Source organism: Pelobates fuscus, chromosome 12 (genome assembly GCF_036172605.1).
Source record: "Pelobates fuscus isolate aPelFus1 chromosome 12, aPelFus1.pri, whole genome shotgun sequence".
Classification (NCBI taxonomy): domain Eukaryota; kingdom Metazoa; phylum Chordata; class Amphibia; order Anura; family Pelobatidae; genus Pelobates; species Pelobates fuscus.
Window position 1 is genome coordinate 124,408,547 of NC_086328.1, and position 26,357 is coordinate 124,434,903.

Here is a 26,357-nt window from a genome sequence, read left to right on the forward strand (position 1 = left end):
CAGGAGGGAACCTGCTCCAGCCGCACATCCCAGTAACTAGCCAACAGGAGATCTCACTCAGCGGGACCCATGGCCACAGGGAAGGGACTCCCAATCCAAACTGGGCACGGGGATCAGAGCGGACCCAGCACTACCTGAGAAAAATCACGCGACACCAGACCAATCCTTGCTCCCAGCGGCACCCCGAGATGACAAGAGACCACTTAGCTGCCGATACAGAGAACCTTCTATCGAGCCCACACACACTGAGAGGAAGCACCCAGCCCGGACAAGGCATCGGCTGACAATACAGAGACTGAGACTTAATGCAAGGCAAGGCGCCCACTGTCACCCGCTCCCCAATTGCACATCCACGATTACTTTGCCAGTTGACTCTTAATTTTTCTTCATTATTTTATGTTGTTTTTTGTTACTACGCCTGCACATGGGATCGCAGGGGGGTCTCACTCATTGTTTAAAGCGTTTGAATGCTAACAGTAACTAGACTCAGACACATATGCCAGCAAGTTAATGCTTTAATTAATAATTCGCATGTCTGTCGTACCTCACTTATAACAGGCTCAGTATAACCTTCAGGACACTTAACATGCCACCCTCGAGCCAACTTTAGACCAGCGAGCGGTACAGCATTACCCAGACTAGGCATACCACCAACACACAGTCACATACACAATGCCCACCACGTCAAGTACACTGAAGTCCATGTTTGTTACTCTGGGGGCTTATAATCAGCTGTATGAATCTAGCTTGTTTCTCCTCATACCAATATAAAAATGTGCTTATAACTCAATGTCACCTATGTCAAAAACCTGCGTAATTGAGCTTGTACTATGCTGTTGTGGCATCGTCATTTTTTCTGTGATTTCATGCACAATAAAAATAAAGAATTAAAAAAAAAAATGTGCAAGTTGTCTAGCATGTTACATGCTACATTACAAATGTGCAAGCTGTCTAGCATGTTACATGCTACATTACACATGTGCAAGTTGTCTAGCATGTTATACTCTACTTTAAAACTGTGCAAGCTGTCTAGCATGATATATTCCATTTTAAAATGTGCAAGATGTCTACATGCCATGTTTCTGTCCTAAACCCTGAAAACCGCGCTTGTGAAAGCTGTTGTGGCTATGCAAGCACCGTTGTAATTCCATGCACAACAAAAATAAAAAATGTATTAAAAAAAAAAAGTCTAGTAGAACTAAAAAAAAATATATAATTGTGCACTAAATATGGGTGCACTGAATATAAAAGAGGTGAATTACGGTTGAACAGACATTTAATCAAATTGCAGGTTTTGTTTACGTTTTGTTTTGATCACAACATGTACATTTGGCTCAGTCCTTTAGGGGTTAAAGAATTTATATTTTATTGAAATATGATGTATAAAATAAATTTATCACATCCTGGAATGTCACTTTAATGGCATTGTCAATTCTTTGAAATGTTGTACTAAGCTTTGTTTCAGGTGTTGCTCTGTTTACTTTAAAATATATTTTAAAGAGTTACACAACATCATTATCCAGTTCACATGAGGCGAAGCAAGAGCAAACATTGAAAATGAAAGGGAGAAATAGAAAGTTTAATTTCTCCTCTTTCTTGTATGCTTTCTCCATGCAGACTACCAGGTACAGAGCTTTAAGGGACACTATAGGCACCCAGACCACTTCATCTCATTGAAGATGTCAGGGTGCAGTGTCCCTGTTCTCTTAACTCTGCAATGTAAAACATGTATGTTTACATTAAATAGTTAAGACTGCTTCTAGTGGCTGACTCCGTGAAACGGCGCTGCACATACTCATGCAAAGCATCCAGTGTCTTCAAAATTCCCATAGGCAAAGTTTTCCTATGGGGAAGGCCTAATGCACGTGCATTAAATACCGCACATCGGCAAACAACTGCGGAGGAGCGTGCCCCAGAGCAGAGGGACATTGGCTTCGGAACTGGGTAAGTGTAAAAAGGTTTTTTTTAAATCCTTTGACATTGGGTAGGGCCATGGATGGGGAAAAGGGGAGAGAAAATGGCATAAGCCATAAGCTGGCAAGTAGATATCAGCTCTGGAGGGAGACATCCTCGACATAGCTCAACACCCTGTAGGACCCTTCAAGAACAGACAAAGAAAGGCCACTCCTTCCGGAACTCCAATTTGGGTGCTCAGCGCAACCGGATCTGTAGATCACTACGGTCAGCCAGCAAATGGGCTTGGGGCAGCTTGGTTTTGGCACCTAGAGTTTCACAAGTCCAACGTGTTGTATTTTGCAATCTTTGTTCAGTTGTTTTACTATATCTTGTTCCGAGTTCATCTGTTTATACAGTACTATGCCCTGTCTGTGCCATTCAATAGTCACTTACTCCGATATATATGCATACAGTTAAGCAATAACTCATTTTATGATAATCGCAATTATTCAATGTTAATATATTTTCATATATATATATATATATACACACACCTCAAAAAAAGTGATTGGTCAAAAAAATAAAAATAAAAAATACCTAAATAAGTGAAATGCTTCTGGATAAAAAAATAAATTAAAAAAATTAAAGGTAGTTTTCTATTTAAGATACTTCGGTTATGCAGCATGAAAAAGGGATTAGTTTTATAGCATGAAGCTGTATATTAATGCTAAATTTAAATGTATTGGTAATTAATTAAATTTGTATCTGCAGAGATATCATGCATTTTTCTAATAAAAAAAATTAAACACAAAAACTTGCCATTGCACTTCTGTAAATCTATGAACACACAATGAACGTGTTGCTACACGCACCATAACTAACTCAGATTTCAAGTGGTCATGATGTTTCGAATCTGTAAGATTAAAACTCCTGAGGTTGCGGCTCATTGAAAAGTATGAGAAGCATTTGGATGCACCTGCCATTCATTCATCAGTATTAAAGGACCACTATAGGCAACTAGACCACTTCAGCTCAATGAAGTGGTCTGGGTGCCAGGTCCCTCTAGTTTTAACCCTGCAGCTGAAAACATAGCAGTTTCAGAGAAACTGCTATGTTTCACTGAGGGTTAATTCAGCCTCTAAAGGCACTTCCGCGATTCTCACTGTGAAAATCAAGCAATTGAGTAATGCTTTCATATGGGCTGTTTGATTGTGCGCGCGGCTCTTGCTGCGCATGCGGATCTGATGTCGGCAGGGGTATTCCCCAGCACAGAGGGAGACCAACACTCTCCCTCTGAGAACGGTAAGCGGCTGAAGGGGTTTTAACCCATTCAGCCCAGCGGGAGGGGCCCCTGAGGGTGGAGGGGACCTAATGACCCTATAGTGCCAGGAAAAAAAGTTTGGTTTCCTGGCACTATAGTGCTCCTTTAATGTTCTTCTATGAGGAGCACTGAATTGCCCATCAATTTGAGAGCCGGATGATGTCACAGGAGGCGGAGCAGGCGGTAGTAGAGAGTCTATGCAATGGAGCAAAGGTAAGGAAAAGTCTTTATTCAGGTTTTTACTGGAAAGTAATTAGGAATACAGGCATGCATTGTTGTACTAGCAAACTGTACTATTCTAAACAAAACAAGAAAAAACAAAAAAATGAATAAAAACACCCTCAAAATTGAATAATTATGAAATCCTTACATTGACAATTTCACTGAAATTCCAACCCAGCCAAAATATATACTAAGACAAAGTACTACTACATGGTCTTTTTGCAATGCTTGAGAAAAAAAAAAAAAAAAGAAGGTGGCGCTACCTTTTGTTAAGCCTTTAGCCATTACTAGTGACAACTGCAAGGAAAGAGGCTCAGTCTGTGCAGACGTGACCGTTGCATTTAATTTGAAATTCACTTTGAATTGCAGGCAATTCTCTTTACTGCATAAAACTGGCACAGACAAATACACACAAACGAAAAAAGGTCCATATTATGGAATGAAATGTCACGGTTATATAATTAAAAAAAAAATGTTTTAAAGGAGCACTATAGGGTCAGGAACACAAACATGTATTCCTGACCATATAGGGTTAAAACCACCATCTAGCCACCTTGGTTCCCTCATGCCTTCCTAAATATAGTAAAATCTTACATGTATTCAAGTCTGCAGCTGCTTACTTTGTACCCATTTCCTTTAGACCTGCCCACTGCCATCATCAGACGTGGTAGCCTGATCCAATCACAGTGCTTCCCCATAGGATTGTCTGAGACTGACAAAGAGGCAGATCAGGGGCAGAGTCAGCACAGGCCAATCAGCATCTCCTCATAGAGATGAATTGAATCCATGCATCTCTATGAGGAAAGTTCAGTGTATGCATGCAGATGGAGGAGACACTCAACGTTTTAATGCATTTTTAGTCAGCAATGACCCAGAAAGGATCTCTAACAGCCATCTGAGGACTGGCCAGTGAAGTTATCACTAGGCTGTAATGTAAACAATGCATTTTCCCTGAAAAGACAGTGTTTACTGCAAAAAGCCTGAAGGTAATGATTCTACTCACCAGAACAAATTCAATAAGCTGTAGTTGGTCTGGTGACTATAGTGTCCCTTTAATGTTTCTCTACAAAAACCCATGGGTGCACTACTATTACCTTTAATAGTTATGGATGTTTAGCAGAGTACTGAAAGGTACCTGAGCTAGAAATCAAGTGTCATCTTCCTTTTATTTTTCTGGTTCAAGATATATTATATAGCCATGCATAAATAAAAGTTAAGAGAATTCAATCAAGAACCCAATTGCAGTCAGCGTTCTCATTAGCCTATATATAAATGCAAATTAAAACCAACCTGCATTCTCTTCTCTGTCGGAAAATCCCATAGTTTTACAAAATTTGCCAAAAGGCTGAGCTACCGCCGTCTAGTTTTGTCTATTTCCACATCAGTTACTAGAGGCAGCTGTGGGAATTGGGCTGCTCTTTGGAGATTGCAAGACCATCCCATTAACATCAGTATTGTACTCTTGCGCATGCATGAGAGCAAAAAGCATTGATCTAGTTTATAGCAGATGTAGAACTAGCAACGGAAGATGAAGTCGTCCGCACGTGAAAGCTTGAGTTAAAAAGATATCTACCCAGCACTGTACCCCAAGTTAAGACACCCCAATTAGGCAAAAGTGAAATTTACATTATAGGGTTCTAAGCCCCAAATAGCGCTGCATTTAGCAAATTGAAACTGAATTTGAAAACGGAAGCTAAAATAGTCATGACGTGACTACAGACAAGATGGAGAATTTTTCCAACTCCGTTATATAGGCCTGACACTTTGCATTTGGATTTAACTTGTTCAAGTTTAGTTTACATAGTCTTGTATATAAAACTCACAGATTTTAATAATGTATTATATAGTCAAATCAAAATATGCTTTAAAATAATTATTATACACACATAACATTTCTATTTTGCTTTGTTTCTGTAATAAGATCTTTTCTGATTGTATATTTGGTCATAAAAATGAATGACACTACCGCTCGATTTTCAAATAAATCTTGCATATCCTGACTGTAAGCAACTGAAAATACGATTAATTAAAATTAAAATAAAAAAAAACATATTTAGAGCCATTGAACCCCACTCTGTAGCAATTGTACACACCAATACAAAGTATACTCTATTTACATACCTGCTTTCCCAAGAGTTCTACTCCGTTCCATTAAGTGCTGAGAAATAGCACCTTTTGCATTATCTGTGTTTCAGTGATATACATGCAGGCCACTGGCTCTGCCCCAAAAAGGATAAATCTACAGCAACACAAAAAGTCAGGCCCATCTTTTCAATCATTCCCATTTCAAGGCCGTGCTAATGTGTAATCTCAGTCATAAGCAGCAAAATCAGGCAAGTACTTAATAGTCAAAATCATAATCCTACCACATGGAACATCAAAAAGACCTCATTTCTATCAAAAAAGGCAGGCAGAAGAACACAGTGTTTATACAGAAAGAGAACTCCTGACGCTTTTCCCTTTACACTTCGAGAAAAGACATCAGGTTAGTCCACGCATAGAAATGTATGAGAAAGATTGGTAGAGAAGCAACCAATCCGATCCCGACATGCTTCGTACTCCCTCGAAATCCTTACAAGCAAGTGGTTACTCATGGTCTGTGTGATTCAGCTGCAGCAACAGAAAAACTGTTCAGGCAGCATTCAATTCCACCAATCTAGCCAGTTATAAATCGACCTTTTATCCTTACAGGGGGATTACGTTTCACTATAGCATATAATAAAGTACTGCTGCACAGACACTTCAACACAAGTACGTGCACACACACACACACACAATCACACACTTTAATCATATTCCTAATCATTTTACATATGTAGGGAAAATTAACCAACTATCTCACGGACCTATACAAACTGTTCTCTGCATCAATATATATGAAAGGAATTAAGCAATTAAAAAAGCAACAGTTTCTCACACCATATCCAACTCTTCAAACCCAGTGCTTAGAACAGGGCAGCATGCTCTACATGCATCAACAGCACCCACATTGCCCAAGGACTTGCAAAGGTGAATGAAGTAGCAAGTCGTATGCCCGTAAACATTTTGGAAGGCAGGTTGTCTTGGATGCTGGGATGTTGCAAAAAACAAACTAAGGGATTTTAACCTTAGCTACCCGTTTTGCACCATAACTACTAAAATAAGCTTTAAAAAGGGTTATTTATTGAGTATACAAAGAATTTCAAATTTAAGGTCAGAGTAGCCAGACTTTGAAATTCAATTTGAATTCTCACTTTAGAGAATAACCCTGTAAATGTTAATGGTACTCAGTGTCCATTTAACTCACCTCTGCAGAGTAAAATAATTCCCAATATCTTACTTAAATAAAGCGATTACACTACTAAAAAACTAAAAGCAGAAGCTCTTGTGCTTTTGGCAAATTCAGATAACCTTTATAAAAAATATGCCGAATATCATATGTGTACAAAACATTGAAAAACTTCAATGTTTTCCCACAGGTCCATTGCCTTCTAGTCCACAATACTTCTCGAAGAGCATGTGAAGCAGAGCAAGAAGAGCTTAAAGATTACAGGATCATAGCAGCTCCACTGGAGCCCGCGGAAGGGATCCACTCCAGCTCTCCTAAAGTTAGGGAGGCTGGGTGGACGACAAATTAAAATACAAATAATTTGTGAGCGTCTGAGAAAATGTGTGTGCACGCGCATCAGTGAGTATGTGTGAGTATTGCTACTTTAATTCTAAAAATACAAGGCATGCATGTTCATGGCCACAAAAAAGTGTAGTGCAAACAAAAATAAAATATATACATTGCATAAACCATCTGTTGTGTCACATCAGCATATATTTTCTGCATAAGTTAAATGTCCATGACGTTTGGTTCTAGTCTTTATGTGCAAATAAAAAATAAAAAAAATATATGTATTTCTGACACTATAGTGTTTAACTATTTATGGTACCGGTCCCCATCCAATCCCATGGCAATGGTGTTTTTATTTACCATTTTCCATAAGCCAGTTTAGCTGCGGCTGTCCCTGCTCCATGGTGGAGATCAATCTTGATGATCTCAGCCAAGCCAATGCTTTCCCATAGGAACGCATGGGGAGACTATTGCACATGCAGAAAAATTACCTTTTAAGATCCGTTATTTTTGTTGTTGAAAATAAAGCTTTACAAAAAAAATAATAAATAAAGACCCAACCCAAAAAATGGACTCCTAATTTTTTTTTTTAAGCTGGCTCCTAGATTACAAGCAAATGTGTCAAGCCCTGCTTAATGATGTCATCAACTAAGAAAAACATTACGTCAGAAGCACCTAACATACTCTTGAAGAAGGACATTTCTCAGAGAAGTTTTCAATTACTTCTCAAAACAAAAAGGCACAATGAGATAAAGAGACTTGCTCAAGGTCACATCAAACTGGCAGGAAGGATAAAGTCACTTGCACTTCAGAAGAAAAAAACCAGCATCAATGCTCACTTAATTCATTTAACTCCAATGGTGCCAATAGTCTAGATTCTTCTTTCATGTCACAGGAGAATGATTTTGGTTTAGAATGGATTCAAAATATATATAAATAAATAAGGCAAATATTAGAAATTACAGAATCAGGCAGAAGGGATTCCCAGTGACCACATTGCTTTGTGCAGAATACAAATATAGCAGGTTGAATCAACCAATGTGTGTCCCACATTATTCTGCCGGTCATGGTAATACATGGAGAGCCTGTGAGCAATAATATGGCACCCATACAGAGCAATGACTGTGCAGGCCTTTCTCTTGATTTGAGTGTTCTCTTTCGCTATATAAGAGCTATATAAGATATGGTCATTGTTTGTGTGATGTACACGTGTGTCATGTAAACAGAGTTACACAAACAGTTTCTGTTCCAGTCAACATGAGAGACCCTTCAAGCAATGTGGAATAACAAAAAAAAAAAATGTTTAAAAAATTACCCAAAATGATTTAAATTGGATATCTATTAATAAAAGGTTCTGGGGGGGCGGGGCCTGACACTCATGGCGACCAGATGTGCTTTACTTGAGCTCCTCGTCTGGAATCAACATTAGCCTGGATTATAGCCACATTTTGCCGTTGATTAGCACCCGGTGGAAACATACCAGAGCCCTGACAGACCGGGTTCATGTAGCAGCGGTCGGAAGCCAAGATCGAGGCAGTAACAACTGTCGGAGACGGTGCGGCCTAGTCGACCTGTGGAGCGGGAGGGACGGCCGCTCTCCCAGCCCGGAAGGTCCTTGATATGTGCCGAAACCTCCTAGAGCCCCGTTACCCCCCCCTCCCCCCCCCTCGGACCGGTGGGGGTTTTCCGGTCCCCACCAGGCAAGCTCGCACTTACACATCTCTTCTGTGTGGCTAAATGTCGAAGGCAGACGGCTCACACGTGGCCCACTAAAATGGCCGAAGGCGGCGCAGTAGTCCCACAGACCGAGAGAGGAAACCCTCAGTGAGCAAACACGATGGGGGATGTCTTGATGACTCTCGACCTCCTCAATAATCACCCCAGGAAAAGGCTTCAAAACAGGCAAGCGCTACAACAGCCTGCATATCTGTGCCTACCCACACTGCAGCGGCACCCCCTTGACACAGACGCAAGGCCTACTCTGGCTGAGCACAACTCACCAAAGCTCCTGAAGCCTGTGCCGGTGACCTGCACTTCGAGAGCACCTAAGGAAACCATCCCCTTGCACCAACTCCACTACACGGCAGTCTGCACCACGGTACTAAGGCTTGACAGGCGCCGTGGAAGCACTCACCCAACAACCAGGAGACATGATGTAGGCAGACTTCAATTACGGCATCCAGAAGCAGGACACTGGGACTCTGTGAACCTCCTGGGTATTATACAGGGACTATCCCCACGCACGGGAACGGGCTAATATTTTCATATCTTTCTTATGTTTGGAGCAGGCAGAGACCCCAGCCCAGCAGGCTATACCACAAAGCACATACGGTAGAAATATACCTCAGCTAGCCCCATCTGATGTTGTGGTGGTTGTGGATATTGATAAGCATGCTCCCTCTCCATTAATGTTAAAGCGATTATAGTTTTAAGTTTAATTTTACTTGCCTGCCTACTGATGCCGATAACAAAATATGCCATATTCTGCTTGGTGGTAACTTACTCGGAAAATTATCATAGTTAAGCTTGCAACCTTAAATTCATACAACATAGTCCGTTGGGAAATCTGAATTTGTAACTCTTAAGCGCTCACTCGTAACTGACACGTTGATTTCACTCCTGATGAAACTACGCTTTACAAATGTACAAAATGTGCAATGTTTAGTTTTGCCACGCAATTGTTCTTATATGTTGACAGATATGCCGGCAATCGCTATTGTGGCATTGCCTGCCTCGTAATTTTCTCATGCACAATAAAATAAATTAAAAAAAAAAAAAGGTTCTGGAGGGAAAAATATATATAATAAATCTAATAATATATATATAAATATATAATATATATATATAAATCTATCTGAAGATAGTTTTTTTTTTTTTTTTTTAGATATATTGCAGTTCACAGTTTAATCAGCATGAAAAAAGGGTCAGCTATGTAGAATGAGGCAGTATATTCATGCAATATTTACATAATTTGGCAAATTAATTCCATTAATCCAAATTAACCTCTTAAGAACAGAGGGAACTGTCCAAATTCTGAACTAAAACAAAACCGAATCAAAGCGGTTTGTTCCATCATAATTTAAATGGACACTATAGTCACCAGAACAACTACAGCTTAATGTAGTTGTTCTGGTGTGTAAACTATGTCACTGCAGGCTTTTTGCTGTAAACACGGCCTTTTCAGAGAAAAGAGTGTTTAAAGTGCTCCTTAGGGACTTCTCTAGTGGCAGTCACTCAGATAGCCACTAGAGCTGCTTTCTGAGTCAGCACTGATGTTCAACGTCTCCACACTCTGCAGTCTCCAGTTTAAAAGGTTAAACTCTTACTTCAGGTTAGAAAGGTAATTTACTCTTCTTTTTCCAGCTCCATGCGGGGCATTGGATTGGCTGAGATTGTCAATACTGATGATCTCAGCCAAGGAGGTGGGGCAGAGCCAAACACCGCCCCGGCCAATCAGCATCTCCTCGTAGAGATGCATCGAATCAATGCATCTCTAGGAGGAAAGTTCAGTGTCTCCATGCAGAGGGAGAAGCACCTCTAGTAGCCCTCTGAGGAGTGTCCACAAGAGGTGTCCCTCTTGTAATGTAAGCACGTCATTAAACTATTGACTATACTCAACATGGCTGCAATGAACTGTAGTTGTTCTGGTGACTATAGTGTCCCGTTAGGTATGACTAAAATTAAAAATGGGAGGAGATGGGGGTGGAAAAAAAAAGTTTGCCTTCTAATCATTTTTATAACAATTTTTGACACATAAAGGGCAAACCCCCATTAACTCTATATTTACATTAACTCTAATCCCTACCCCTAAGGGATACCCACTGCTGATATCAGCAGAGGACAATCCCAGAGAAAACAGCAGACTTTCAATGCCATCTTCTGGCCCTTTTCAGCATGACAGGGGGAAATATCTGCAATGCTGCTGCCCAGCATGCTGTTTCTGCCAATTACACTGTGATCAGTGCAAGAAGTCTGGCAAAGCCCAGCATTGATCACAATCGGCAGCTAGACTCGGAGCGATTTCCTTTCAGTGCTGGAAGGTTCACAAATCAGGGCATCTAACAATTTAAAGATCTGTACGCAGCTCTCACTTTGAAATTACTCACTTCCTTCTAGCCATACCAATTCATACCAGCAATGGGCCTGGTTATAGGAGGACATCAGTCAGCTGACTCTCAGCCCCCCATTGCTGCTCAGGCTATTGGACCCGAATTAGCACAGCTGCCAAAGAGATGGGCTGCTGAGGACTTTTGTTTAGCATTAAAACATTAAAAATGGTTTAATGCGGAACGGAAGAATAATGCCTGGGGTAGGGATCGACCAATTATCGGCCGATATTCTGTATATTCAGCAATATCGGTATCGGCCAATACAGATACTGCAGATAATGCAGACCAGGACCACCATCAGAGTCCTGGAGGACCCACGGCGGTCCTGGGGGGCCCAGCAAGCTCTTACTTAAACTTTCCAGCAGCTCCCTTCAGCTCCCCTGTGTAAATCTTGCGGGTCCCGCGGCCAGCATTGCCATGGTAACCGTGGCAACGCTCTGCTGGCCGCAAGAGTTAGACAGGGGAGCTGCTGGGAGGTAAGCAAGCGCTTGCTGGGCCCCCACTGCACAGTCCAGGCCCCCGGACCACCAGGGAACACTCACGGCACAAACACTCTGAATTTACTATACACACTACACAAACACACACTGCATTCACTAATTAAATACTCTCACTGCATACACTACACACATATATTCTTGAAAACATAAAAAAAAAAAAGATTTGCAAAATAAAGAAAATAAACATGTTCAGTTAACAGTAGATTTGTGTAGAAATAGTAAAAAAAAAATTTAAAAATGGTAAATGTACAGAATTTCGTTAAGTTACCGGCTTTAAGCCTGAAAGTTCACAGATTATTGGTATCGGCTCTAAAAAAAAAAATATATATATATATCGGTCAATCCCTAGCCAGGGGACTGCAGACACTATAACAACTTCAATGAGATGAAGCAGTTACAATGTCCCTTTAACCTTTTAAACTGGAGATAGTTCAGCGTGCAATAATTTATTCAACGGTCTATTTCTATTGGGAAATAACAGAATCAGAAGATAAATCTTTATCTGGTTACAAATATTAAAGATAAAAAAAAAAAACAGCAAGAATAAGTTTTTACATTTAAAAATCATAATTTAAAATCAAGTCTTACTGATTAATGAATTAAATCAAATCTACCCTGCTTTAAACACAAAATATAAGTAATCAAGAAGCAGGATCCAAGATAAAAGTGAAGCATAATGGGCAGTCCCAGAGGGTTAATACAAAAATAAGTAATTATATATAGAGGATTTTAATATTACCACCACAATACATAGTGTTATCCTACTAGTTCTGAGTGTCACTGTGCATTATTACGTTTTTGTCTGTAAGAGATGTTAAAATAATTATGCCCAATGTTTAAAAAAAAAAAAAAAAACATTGCCTAGATTAGGTGTTTTTAAAAAAAATTAAAAACGAATAAAATCTGTCAACATTGAAGTTGCTGTTTAGTAGATAGGAGAGTGCGCTGGATCTTGTGTATTGTTTATTGTATAATATGGCCCCCAGCAGCACCCCATTTAAGCATGTTCAGGTGAGTGCAACCATCCCCCTTGTCCCGAAAACCATGGTAGAAAATTTGCTTGATTTTGACATGCTTTGATGCCAAAAAACTATGTATACCACATCATCTGTAAAATATGCCATATTGCCACATAAAAAGGTACATTAAATACGCATATTCATATGGATACATACAAGCAACAAAACAAACCTGTTCAGAGGATTAAAGCAGTTCTGTCACCCCCATATGAATCTTTATGAAATTCTCTAAAATTCCAACCCAGTCAAAAGATATACGGTAACAAAGTAGGGACTATATTTGACAAGGCAGTTACCATTTGTCAAGCTTGTCATTAACCCCAGAAGTCACCAGTGACAGCTGTAGGGAAAAAAAAATATCTTTCTATGGAGGATCCTGCAGTCTTGAGGGATCCCCCAGAGACCCCAATTTTGAATTCTCACGCGTGCACCAGGAGCTAAAAAAGACCTGAAGAAAGGATGGCGGTGCCCACGAGGTACATGTTTAAGTAAATTTCACCTTTTCCAGCTCCTCATAGCTATTGGACCCACAGCAGCGATGTCACGGTTGGAGGTGTTTGCAAATTATACCCCAAATAAAAATAAACAAGACCCCAGATGGTGACAGAGCTTCTAATTTTGCCTTTAAGTATTTTCATCATGCAGAAGAAATAAAAAAATAAAACACTACAGCAAAATAAACAGTCTAATTTGTATATGAATAACAGAATGCTCCATAAAACAAGCGAGTGTAAATTACATTATTTCACAAATAACATGCAAACAAGACTAAAAAAATATGATGGTGACTTGTACACCTAGTACTATAATGGGTTTATGTTTTAAATACAATTTTAGTGCAAAGCACTACATAGGGAGTCATTCGGCAGAAATATTTGCTTTTTTTTCATATTGACTGATCCAGGTTTAAATCTTTATCCCCAAACGGTTACGTTACTAAAAGTGACAGTACCTCATTTCCTCATCCCAGCAAAGTTATTCCTGGGGTGAGAAATACAGAGGATGCAAGTGGAAAAAACACTTTCTTTAGCAGCACTGCTTAACCCAGGGCAACATCCCCCTCCCCCTCAGTGCCATAAACATGCATACAGCACCATGTGAGTTAAAATTACCAATCTGCACAGTATGCTCAGGTTGAGAAACACCAGGAAACAGCCAAAAGCATAGTAGTGTCCCCATTGAGTAGAATTCTACCCAAGTGGCCTTGCTCTTGCAGAAGGAACCTGCCCATCCCTTCATTTATGACTGTCCTTGTGCGCCTGGCAAATGGTGCAGGTTCTTTCTATAAGTAAAAGCAAGACATCTTGGGTACCTGCAGTAACAATTCAAGATAATGTGACAGTAATAATTCTTCCAGCCTGTGCATAGCTCGATACACACTTTGGTACCACAACAGACAACCTATCATGTATACACCACAGAGATCTGTAAAGGTTTGTAAATGGTAGTTTACTAAAAAGAAATTGCAGAATTTTATGCAAGAACAGCCAAACTTGAAACATTCTCCAATAGATATTATTCTACTAATTTATTTAGACATAAAACGCATAATTCTCTCGTCGGTTAGCAAGAACAAGAAGTAAAGATTTTGCTTATTTTTTACCGCCTTCTCTCACTTTTAGTAAAGCCTTGACCATGCATGAGTTTGTTGTCTATATGTCACTGGCTGGGCAAAAGCACAACATTTAGTTCACAAACTAGTTTCTATATATTTTCTTTAGCCTACACCAATTTACAACCAATGAAATGAAAAAGTATACATCTTAACCAACCCCATACACGGTTCTCCATATACAATATAGAACATTAGGTCCTCAGTAAACAAAGCTTCTAGGAGCATGAGCTATTATTCTACACAGCAAATATGCCCCCGTCAAAGGGTAAGGGGGTGGGGAGAGCATCAAGCACATTCCTTACTGAAAGAATGGCAGCTGTGATTACTGAGAAACACATGCTATATGGAGGAAATCAGGGGCTACGTGAGAACACTGAAAGACAGGGACAGACAAAACAGGTAGAAGATGGGGGCTGGTGAACGAGGTTTCTCAATTCCTTCCTCTATTACTCACACTCTCCAAAGAGAGCAACAAATATTTGTGTAAAAAGCCAAATAAATCAGCACACTGCCTTTTTGATTTTAGGTTTGGTTTTATTGGACTTTTTATCTACATGTGACTGCATTGTAAGAGTTTGTTTAGCTTTTTTCATCATGTGGTGATTATATTATTATTTTTGCCATTTATATAGCGCCAACAGATTCCGTAGCGCTTTACAATATTATATATAGTGTCTATGTGTTACTTGCAAACAAACCCAATGAAGAAGAAAAAAAAAGGACAGAATTAGAAATAATCAATGAATCACTAAAAATCGCACCTGGGAAAGATAAATAATACTAACTACTACCAAAAAAAAAAAAAAAAAAAAAAAAAGTTAAAAATGCAGGTCTGGGCTCCCAATATAAATTCTAAATTCAAGGCCAAGAACCACACAGTTTTAGCTTTTTAAGTTATGAAGAGAAAATTATAAAATTTGCAGGAGGAAAAGATCAGCAATGTAAAATAAAAACAAAAAGTTACCTACATATTTGCTAACAATTTGGAAAACAAATGGATACAACGATATACTCTTTAAAGTACCATGTCCTACCTGAGTGAAAAGGGAGGAAACAAAAAATAAAACCCCACCCACAAATATCTAGACCCCAAGACTTTTTATTGTAAAACGATTCATAAACAGAATATACAGAAACAGCAATAATTACATTTAGCTGCGAATATGCCTATAGAACAATGGTCAGCGACCCAACGTGTGCAATGCATGACACTCAAGACTGCCAGAGCCAACCATGCTTTAGCCTAACAGATCTGCAGAAGAAACCTTCCTCTTGTACAAATAATACAAACAGCCCACACAGTCCCCACAAACACCACACCACTGACAAAGTAAACACAAGGAGCCCCACAAATACACGCCAAACACACTGTGTGACATATCCACACACAATTCTACAAGCAGCCCCCATAAAAGGTATAATGCACAATACTACAAACTACTTAGGAGTATATGCACAACAGCCTAAAAACGCACAAATACAACTCTACAAAACAACTGTGGCACCCATAAATAAGAAACTTCCTACCAGAGCAATTCATCCAAATAAATCAGCACACTGCCTTTTTGATTTTAGGTTTGGTTTTATTGGACTTTTTATCTACATGTGACTGCATTGTAAGAGTTTGTTTAGCAAAGTGGATTTTTCATCATGTGGTGATTATATAGTGTCTATGTGTTACTTGCAAACAAACCCAATGAAGAAAAAAAAAAATGGACAGAATTAGAAGGTTCTATGATACACACTAATGAAAAAAAAAAAAAAAAACATGAACAGCCAAATCCCTCTCTTCCTCAAACAACTTTTTCCATAAACGTTGAGAATCTTCAGTACATACTCCTGTGCATAGCTCGATACACACTTTGGTACCACAATAGGTAAACGAACATGTATACACTACAGAGATCTGTAAAGGTTTGTAAATGGTAGTTTATTAAAAAGAAATTGCAGAATTTTATGCAAGAACATGCCAAACATTTATGTACCCCTTAACAGCCACCTCATGTACAGTGTGTTGGAGGGTAATGTTTGAATGGCAGGCTAAGGGTTGGATCATGTTGAACGTTTTCTGCAGTTGTGTAATGGACCCTGCACTAGGGACACTCCAGGTGTTGTGGACCACATCTCCCAGAATGCTTTAATAGACAATGCATCAGGGTAGATGTAGTCCACAACATCTGGAGTGACGAAGATTGCCTATCCCTGCGTAACTAGATTTTTTTTTTATTCTTTATTTTGTCGGTGCATTTCAGTGAGTACATGCTCTTGCAATGCCACAACAGCAGTAACAAGAAGGGTGAATAACATAGTTTAACCCCTTAAAGACCAAACTTCTGGAATAAAATGGAATCTTGACATGTCACACATGTCATGTGTCCTTAAGGGGTTAAACAGACATATGGCATAGATAGTTATTGCACAATTTTTCTTTAAGGTAAATAACATAGCTTCAGGCTTTCCAACGTGTCTATAGTGTGTGTAAAGCGTTTTCATTGTTAGACAGATTGGTGAACATGCTTGGATGTGGTATATAGCAAACCCACGACTAGCAGGCGTTTAAGCTAAGGTGGCGCTTATGGGTGCGATACTACAGGCATGTCGTCAGCCTCTTAAGTAAGATTAGAGGGACGCGTCCCGGTTATAGTAGGCAAACATACAAGTACATAGCTAATTGGCTATCAATGAAGGCCTCGACATTAATATTAGAGGCATCCTGGCCTAAACTAGATTTTATCGAGACTAAAACATTGTTTAAAAAAAAGCTTAGTTAAAGTCCGTGGCGAACGCGAACAAGCTATGTTCGCCAGGAACTATTCGCCAGCGAACCGTTCGGGACATCACTAGTTGTCAGCAGCGTTGCTTATGTTTTCAATACGTAACCAGCTTTCAGAATAAAATCTACCCTGTGCGGGGGCGGGGCCTGACCGTGGAATGGAGAAGACGCTAAACGCATTAGCTCCTGCGATCCACGGCTAAAAAGCCGACTTTTCAAGTGAAATAACGCAACCAATTTGGCCAGAAAGGCCACCCAGCGTGCAGTGACACCGGGGGGTACATGTAGATACCAACCATGCGGCATATCAAACCCCGTTCACCCGACACGAAGGTGAGGCCTACCTGGATGGCGGGCACTGGAGAGGCAGCCGCTCTCCTTATGCCACGACCGACCAAGCTTCAAGCCATGAGCCCCAGTCCCCCCCCCTCTGGGCCGGTGGGGGTTAACCTGGTCTACCCCCGTAAGATACCCCTGCACAGCGATGGGAAAGCGACTACTACAAAGAGACTGGCAATTCCCACCAAACAGCCTCCTAAAATGGTGGATTCAGCCCACACAGCCTGCGCACAACTTGCCTGGCTGGAAACTGAGCAGCGACTCAATCAAATCTTCACCTCCTTCTGGCAGCGGTTGAAAGCCAGAATGCAGCCACAGGTGCACATACCACCACGAGGTACCCAGCGGAGGGCAACAGGTGTTACTCCTACCCTTAAGCCTGCGACAACCAAGCATCAGCGGGGAGCCCCCTTGGGATCACAACCGAGCTACAGGGGGACCAACCATAGACCGGGGCCCAGGACCCGGAAGACACCGCGGAGAAAACCCACATGGCACCCTCACCAGCGACCTATGCCCTGGAGGGATAGAAACAGCCCGACCCAGCAGACAAATCTGAGGGGTAAGAGATCCAGAAAGGCGTCCACATCCAGGCAGCAAACACGGCACTGCCCTGACCGGTGGCAGGTGACACCAGCACTACATACAGCCATTAAACTCATCGACCACTACACCGCCGCAAATCATAAGGGCTGTGAGTCCATGCACACCGAGAGGATACATCCAGCCCAGGCACGGCATCGGCTGACCCCACAGAGACTAAGATCCAATATAAGGCAGGACGCTTACGGTACCAATATGCCATCAATTGATCATCCGCAACCAATTTTGTTGACTCTTAAGTTCTCTTTCTTATTTTACTTTAGGTCATTATGTTAGCTAGCACGGGGGATCACAAGGGGGTCTCACTCATTGGTAAACTGTTTGAACGCTTACAGCAACAAGACTCAGACACATAAGCAAGCAAGTTGAGGATTTAACTAAACATTCATTATGTCAGTCGCACCTCGCCTACCATACAAATATTGTTGAAGCATGCTAAACTCACTGCCTATTTTTGTTATACTTAGATGTGATAATACGCTTAGCCAGCCATACTGCAATCCTAGGCATCTCTTCCTACACTTATGCAGCCTCAGATCATATGCACAGACCCACAGTTTAGCCTGCCTACTATGCCTATACAAATAAGCACTTGCCTCAAATAATAGATACACTGATTTACTACTAATCTGCTCTAATCAACATTACTCTAACGTATAAAAATGTGACGATAATCCTAATGCTCCAACTGTTTCGTTTGATAATGTGCTCGAGGAATGCTATTGGGGCACCAAGAGCTTGTATGTTATGTCAATCAAAGCACAATAAAAAAAATAAAATAAAATAAATAAAAAGCTTAGTTAAGGGCTTATTAGGCATAAATAGCCCCTGCAGCTTTAACTAGAGGGGTATTGCCCTTTTGGAAATCATGGGCGGCAAGCCAACAAGATCAAAAGCAGGCTATTAAGTAGGCAGGGGATGTAATTGGTATTCCCAACAGAAAAAGAGATGGTCTACCTAAGTTACAAGGGATATTAGCCACGGGGTTGCTTGTAAATGCACCAGTGTCAGCAAATGACACTATGTGGGGCTGTAGTGCTAGCGGTGGGTTTGCAATCGTGTTGCGTGTGACAGCCTGTCTCATCTCGAGTTTTCTCAAAAGGCCTTGAATATTGCATCCAAATGCCTCAGGGTGGTTGGCTCCTGTTCGTTGTCGTTTGGTCCAGTGAAGGGCGCCGCCATCTCAGGTTTGGTAGACTGAAGCTGAGGTATCCGCCACCGCTTCTGCAGGAATTCCCCATGGACCAGGATGACCCACGCCGGTCCATAGAGGGGGGGGGAGGGGAAACAAGGGCCCTTGTTCGAAGTTGCTGTCAGTGATGGCGGCAGGGGAGCGGCCGTCTTCCTCGTGCCGACCATGCCTGAAGGCTGCGAGCTGTGTTCCGGATTTTTATGCTGGGTATGTGGCATATTTGGTGTCTGCTTGTGGCTCTTGGTGTGACCACTCTGTTGGTGTCCCCTGTAAGTCGCTTGGGTTTGTTGAGCCTCTATTTTTGGGTAAAATTGGTCTCAAGGAACAGGAGCAGCTCTATCTTGCGTCCGCTCAGCTCAGCGGTCAGGCCCCGCCCCCTGTGACTAGATCTTAACAAATACATTTTTTATTTTATTTTTTAAATAGAAGAAAAAACGATTACCTCACTTTCTAACATGAGATTCTTGAGAGCCCACTATGAATTCCACGGTACACACTACACAGATCAGCTATCAATTGTGCCAACTTGAACACAATGTAGTATTTACTCAATAGTAGCAGTTCAGCAGACCTGCTGGGATTATTCTTCCAGTATGCAGTTACCATAACTGTATCTATGCATGAAAGGTTATTGATAGTTTCAATAATAAAGGCTGTTATTGAAAGCAAATCTGTACCCTTTTCTTTTCTTTACATGTACACCATAATTCTGCTGACAGCTTTTGTAGTACAAACACCATTTTCAAGGCAAAGTAAAAAAAATAGACAAACATGTTTTTCCTAGCATAAAACATTTCTATGGGTAGAGAGAAATAAATATATACACACATATACAATATGTATTATTTATTTAAAATCCCCTCTCTCTTAGGATAGTTTAAAACAGGCATAGGCAACCATCGGCACTGCAGATGTTTTGGACTACACCTCCCATGATGCTTTGCCAGCATGGGTGTAAGAGCATTATGGGGGATGTAGTCAACATCTGGGTTGCCGAAGGTTGCTTATCCCTGGTTTAGAATATACCAACTGCTTGCAAACTGATTTGTGCCAGTTTTGAGCCTTAAAGTGAACAGGCCATCCACAAACCACAAAGATAACAGGATCACATTCAGATAGCTATAAACTAAATTTCTTCCGCCACGCTGGCATCTTTTAAAGGATGGAATGAGTGCTTCCATCACAACCCCAAATGCTATCAGCAGCATCCCCCATTTTTTTTTGTGTGTAATATCGCAATGTGAACTGGAGTCTACACATGGCTGTGTGCAAGGCCAAACCGGACATGTTTGTAGTTTTTTCTCCTGTGCCAATGGCAGACAGTTAACTTAATTTACAGTTGAACAACTTTTTATTTCTACATTTGCTAGCACAATATATAGTAGGGATCTACCAATATTTATATTTTTTTAGAGCAGATAACGATAATCTGTGAACTTTCAGGCCGATAACTTACTGATTTTCTGTACATTTACCGTTTTGAGAAAAAAACAAAAAACACTATTTCTACACAAATCTACTATTAACTGAACATGTTTATTATTTCTTTTTATCCAAATCTATTTTTTTTTAAGGTAAATGTACAAAATATACATACCAGTCAGAATTTATTTTAGGTTTTCAAGAATGTGTGTGTGTAGTGGATACAGTGAGAGTATTTGATTAGTGGATGCAGTGTGTGTGTGTGTGTGTGTGTAGTGGATGCAGTGTGTGTGTGTGTAGTGGATGCAGTGTGTGTGTGTGTAGTGGATGCAGTGTGTTTGTGTGTAAATATGTGGGGTAGGAATCTGGGGTAGATAGACTAGCAGGGGCACTAAGGTAGACATGGAGCAAAACGCACTATTATAGACAGGGAGTAGGGGCACTGGAGTAGATAGGCGAGCAGGGGCACTGGGGTAGACGGCGTCGTAGTGTAGATGGCGAGCAGGGGCACTGGGGTAGACGGCGTCGTAGTGTAGATGGGGAGCAGGGGCACTGGAGTAGATGGGGTCGTAGTGTAGATGGGGAGCAGGGGCACTGGAGTAGATGGGGTCGTAGTGTAGATGGGGAGCGGGGCACTGGAGTAGATGGGGTCGTAGTGTAGATGGGGAGCGGGGCACTGGAGTAGATGGGGTCGTAGTGTAGATGGGGAGCAGGGGCACTGGAGTAGATGGGGTCATAGTGTAGATAGGGAGCAGGGGCACTGGAGTAGATGGGTTCCTAGTGTAGATGGGGAGCAGGGGCACTGGAGTAGATGGGGTCATAGTGTAGATGGGGAGCAGGGGCACTGGAGTAGATGGGGTCATAGTGTAGATGGGGAGCAGGGGCACTGGATTAGATGGGGTCATAGTGTAGATGGGCAGCAGGGGCACTGGAGTAGATGGGGTCATAGTGTAGATGGGCAGCAGGGGCACTGGAGTAGATGGGGTCATAGTGTAGATGGGGAGCAGGGGCACTGGAGTAGATGGGGTCATAGTGTAGATGGGGAGCAGGGGCACTGGAGTAGATGGGGTTGTAAGGGTATATAGATGCAATTTTAGTCTCCTAAATACCACTAAATAAATAAGCAAATAATGTACACGGTCTTAGATATAATATAAGGATAGTATATCTATAAAGATACAATATAAAATGTAACTATAATCAAAACCTAGCTAAATAGCTGTATACAAGCTACAACTCTTACATATACTATCAGAAAAAAGTGCCTCAGGATTATATAATACAAAATCATTAGCTATAACTAGTAAAATTGCAAGACTCAGCAATACATTCATAAGCAGACACCAATCAATGAAGATTTCTGTGAGAAACATTAAAAATGGTCAGTGTGTCACTTTGCGACCATTGCTCATACACACATCACCCAGTCTTGCAGACACACTGTATCACAAGTATTTTATTTCACACTATGAAGCACACATTTTATCAAATAGTAAGGAAGATGCAACCATATGTAAAAAGTTACGGGATGCTCTAGAATTAGAAAGCCCTCCTTTTCTATTCTATCCTTCAGAAACAGATTTTTGTATTAATTACTTTAGTACACTACATAAAACATTATAGAAAATTAGGCTTTTTGTCAGCGTAGCAGATAGTAGTAATGCTGTCTTGATGATGTACTTGTAAACATGTGTCAATCACAGTCTGGGATTTACAAATAAAAAATTAAAAGTCTGACAAGCAATTTGCTAAATTTAGGCCATAGTAGACTAATAAAAAAAAAAATCTTCAAATCAGATTTTTTTTATAGGATGCATATCATACAAATATGACAGTACATCAGTGTTTTCAGACATTTGCGCCAAGATCAATATATGTGAAATATACAAATGCAGGATCCCTCAACATTTTTTCCCAGAAACGTGTCAATTATTTTTAATTTAAATGTCTCCTGAAATACTGAAAATGACTTTTTGTTAAAACGGCATACAATTTTTTTTCAATGCATTTTTTGGATTGGACATAGCTTATTTTCCATAATAGATATATAGCTCCACATGGTGGCTTTGGGAAGATCACTGCCTACTTTGTTTTGCAATATTTTTTTTTGATTTATTTTTTTTAAGTTCTTTATTTTCCCATGTCCTAATTCTGTGGCTGTATAAATTGTCTAAATCAAACTCCTTTTTCTACAATTATAGGTCTTTTATATCTAGTAATAAAATAAATATTTGAGCAAAGTATCTCAATCCACAGTTTTGTGTGAGTAGAAAGTTTTAGTCTTGAAGATTGACAGACAACCCGATTCATGGAGTTTGAATGTGTACCTACCTCCACATAACCTTGCCTTGTTTTCTTGTTCTTACAATAACAAATGGTAGCTAGTCCTTGTATTTGAACGTGAAGTTGCCGTTTCCATTTCATCCGAGTTATAAAAAAAATAAAAAATAAATATTTTACTACTATTTTATGCATCCTTGCAAGAATACTCCAAAAGAATAAAAAAAAATAAAAAAAAATTGAGATTTTGCATAGGAACAATGATATATTGCACTTTTAAAACTTCAGAATAACGAAATGGTGAGGCAAAAGAAAAATTGGTTGATGAAATAACTCACAAAGAAACAGGCATATGCCCAAGAGCTAATACTAAAGGTATGATTGTTCAATTGAATTATCCCACAATCCATGCTAAACTGTCCTTATCTCTTTTCCTTGCATGTTTGTATCATATGGTGACAGGGAAGATAAATGACGGGCATTACTAAAAAGTATTCACTACAAAAATAAATAAAACAGAATATGAATGCAGTGTAACAAAATATATTTTAAAGGGACATCGAGAACATTATAGTGCCTGGACTCACTCCCACGGCACTTCCCCTCCTATTAGTGTAAAAACCATTTCTGAGAAGTTTAACTGTAAATAAGGGTCCCTGAGCAGAAACAGCCCTACTAGAGGCATGGATGACTAAGGCAGAGATTACACACTTTTAGTCATATCCATGTATACAGGCAATGGGTGCACTGATAGGCTAACGGCAGTCAGCTGATACGGTCAGACAATCACAGCTGCCCAGGCTAATGCTTCCTCATAAGTTCAATTGCTACAGGGGGAATGGGCTACTGGGAACTCTAATTTAGCATTAAAACACAAAAACATTAACTTTTTAACGCTGAATAAAAGGATGGCACCTGGGGAATCCAGACACTATAACCAGTTCAATGAGATGAAGCAGAAACAGTGCCACAAACACAAAATGCCATCATATAGCAGCTACATAGATGTGTCCCATTGTGCGTACACAAGAGTCATTCAAACTAAATTAGACAGAGTATTTAAATGTTCTCTGTGTCACGATTTCTCAGTCTGTGGTAAGTGTGTCCATTGAGATACGCCTGATGGGCACTAGGGGATGTAAAGCAAATTTCAAAGCAAAAAGCCACTTGATACTTTAGTGTTTCTTGAAGAAAAATAAATGCCAAGAAAATCTATTTTTTTTTTATTATATTTTTTTTTACTAGTTGGTTGAATTTTTTTTAATTTTTTTTTTAAAGTTTGGGGGGGGTGGGGGGGCGTGGCCAGCTAACAAGATGGACGCGTTCCTGTGAAGCTCCAGGACAGAGACTCAAAACAAGAGAATAAAAACCCCAAAACGGGTCCCTCAACCGGCAAAAAACGAGCCCCCCCCCCCCCCCAGAGACAGAAATGGGGCGAAAAAATAAGAAATACCGTCTTCCAGAGCCACCTAAAACGCCCGACATAATGCTTTCCTTTGCGAGACCTAATCTGCTGGCACCAGCCAAGATGGCACCAGAGGCGCCCAGCGAGGAGGCGGCCTTGGACGACTCTCAGGAGGACAGAGAAAGCCCTACCTCACCTCTGGTAGAAGATGGGGCCAATATCAGGCATCCGAATCAGAGGAAGACTCATACCCTGTAACGCAGAGGGAAATTAGAGACCTCTTAGAGGAAATGCATGAGGTGTGGAGGGCAGACCTGCGTAACACAAGGAAGGAGGTGGGTGACATCCACAAGAGGCACACTGAGGTAGAAGCCAGAGAGAGCACCAGGGACACCCAACAACAGTTCTCCAGAGACGCTCTGTAAGACCTCCATTCACAAGTCTAGAAGCTCACGCGGAATGTCAAAACGCTGGAGGCCAGTCATAGGAGGTGGAATATCCGCATCCGAGGCATAGCATAGACCGTTGGTGACGAAGCCCTGTTGAAGCACATATCCCGCCTAATCTCTGGAATGGGAATCAGGGGAAACACCGAGCCAGACAAGATAATATCCGCGTTCAGGATCCGCAAAGCTGCAACAGCGCCAGCGGAATCACCAAGAGACGTCATAGCGGTCACGAAAGACATGCCAACCCGCTCCACGATCATGTCCCGCTCCCGGGAAATAGGAAGCGTGCAGCTAGAGGGTAACACAGTTACCTTTTATGGGGACCTCCCGTTCGCAGCCCTGATAGAGCGGAGACAACTCGCACCAGTGGCCAAAAAGCTCAGAGAAACTGCAATTAAATACCTGTGGGGGCAGACGGATCCCTAACAGTACCGAGGGGAGACCGGGCATACACCCTTACCTCCACAGACGACCAGGAGCAATTCCTCCGACGGCTAAGACTGCACGAGGCGGAAAAAGGAGAACCCAGAGGAGACAGCAACCAGAAGCAAAGACACCCACAGAGCAATCAAGGGCCAACAAAGAGCTATCACTTGCCGGCTATGCAGAAGAGACAACCCCACACTTAAGCAGATTACTGCAGCACCCATCCTGAGGAACTACCACAGCCTCCGGTGACCGCGAGTAAACGCGAAGCAATAAACTGACTGAGAATGCTCACCAACCAAGTTAGCAGCCTCAGAAAGCCTGGATGTTATATCATTTTACTTTGACTTAGTGACTTATTTTCTTTCATTATATTTTAAAGTGGGCGCAGCTTAAAGGATCCTGTAGGAATCCCAATAGTACGGATTGTCTACATCACTGCAGGTCCATGATAACCCCTAGCAATAGCACATCTCCAGGGAAGAGCCCCTACAGTAACTCGTACTAGACGTTTAGTAAGTGATCTTACAGAAAAGATGTTTTATTATTTTCTCATGCTAGAACAATGTTGTATTTTGAGTATAAAAAATCCAATAAAATACAAATAAAAAAAAAATTAAAAAAAGTTGAAAAACCATGCTAGGTATCTGACTCACAGTTCCACATATGATTAAACAGACTAAGGAGAGTTGGGTTTAAAAAAAAAAAAAAAAAAAAAAAAAAAAAAGAAAGTTTACATGGGGGGGAGAGGGGAAAAGTACAATTATGACACAGTCAGGGTCTGTAAAAACACATGAAATCATAATTGAACCATGGGGAAAATAGCAATCGTGAAAAAGCTGCACCAGAAAAAAAATAATTATACATGATGTAACAATACAAAGTTTCCAGTTTGCATCACTTTTATAGGATGGCTGACAAATCAAAATGGGAGATCTATCCTTTGGCCACTTGTGCTGCAGATACACCGTGATCCTCGGTCATCCAAACATATAGCATTATCTAAACTATACATAAGTCACTAGTGAGACTATAAGAACACACAGAATTATCTGTCGCCATTTGTTAACATGTAACAAAGCTTTTCCAGACATTTGAATGCAAACCATACAGGCACATATTCATAAAAAAAAAAAAAAATTGGGGTTTACAAAATAAATATAAGATTGCAAACGTAAAAAGCTTTGC

The 26,357-nt window shown here is 40.7% G+C and overlaps 1 protein-coding gene across 7 annotated transcripts in view; it reads right to left on the reverse strand.

Annotated features, from left to right (window-relative positions):
* PHF21A (PHD finger protein 21A) overlaps positions 1–26,357 on the reverse strand; it is a 135,031-nt gene that overhangs the window by 103,522 nt on the left and 5,152 nt on the right. The window contains exon 1 of one of the 7 annotated variants that reach the window (XM_063438066.1): positions 5,561–5,609. The exons of the other annotated variants lie outside the window; for them this stretch is intronic. The gene's annotated coding sequence lies outside the window, so the exon portion shown is untranslated. Of the gene's footprint in view, positions 1–5,560; positions 5,610–26,357 lie in introns of those variants that run through there. 7 annotated transcript variants of the gene reach the window in all.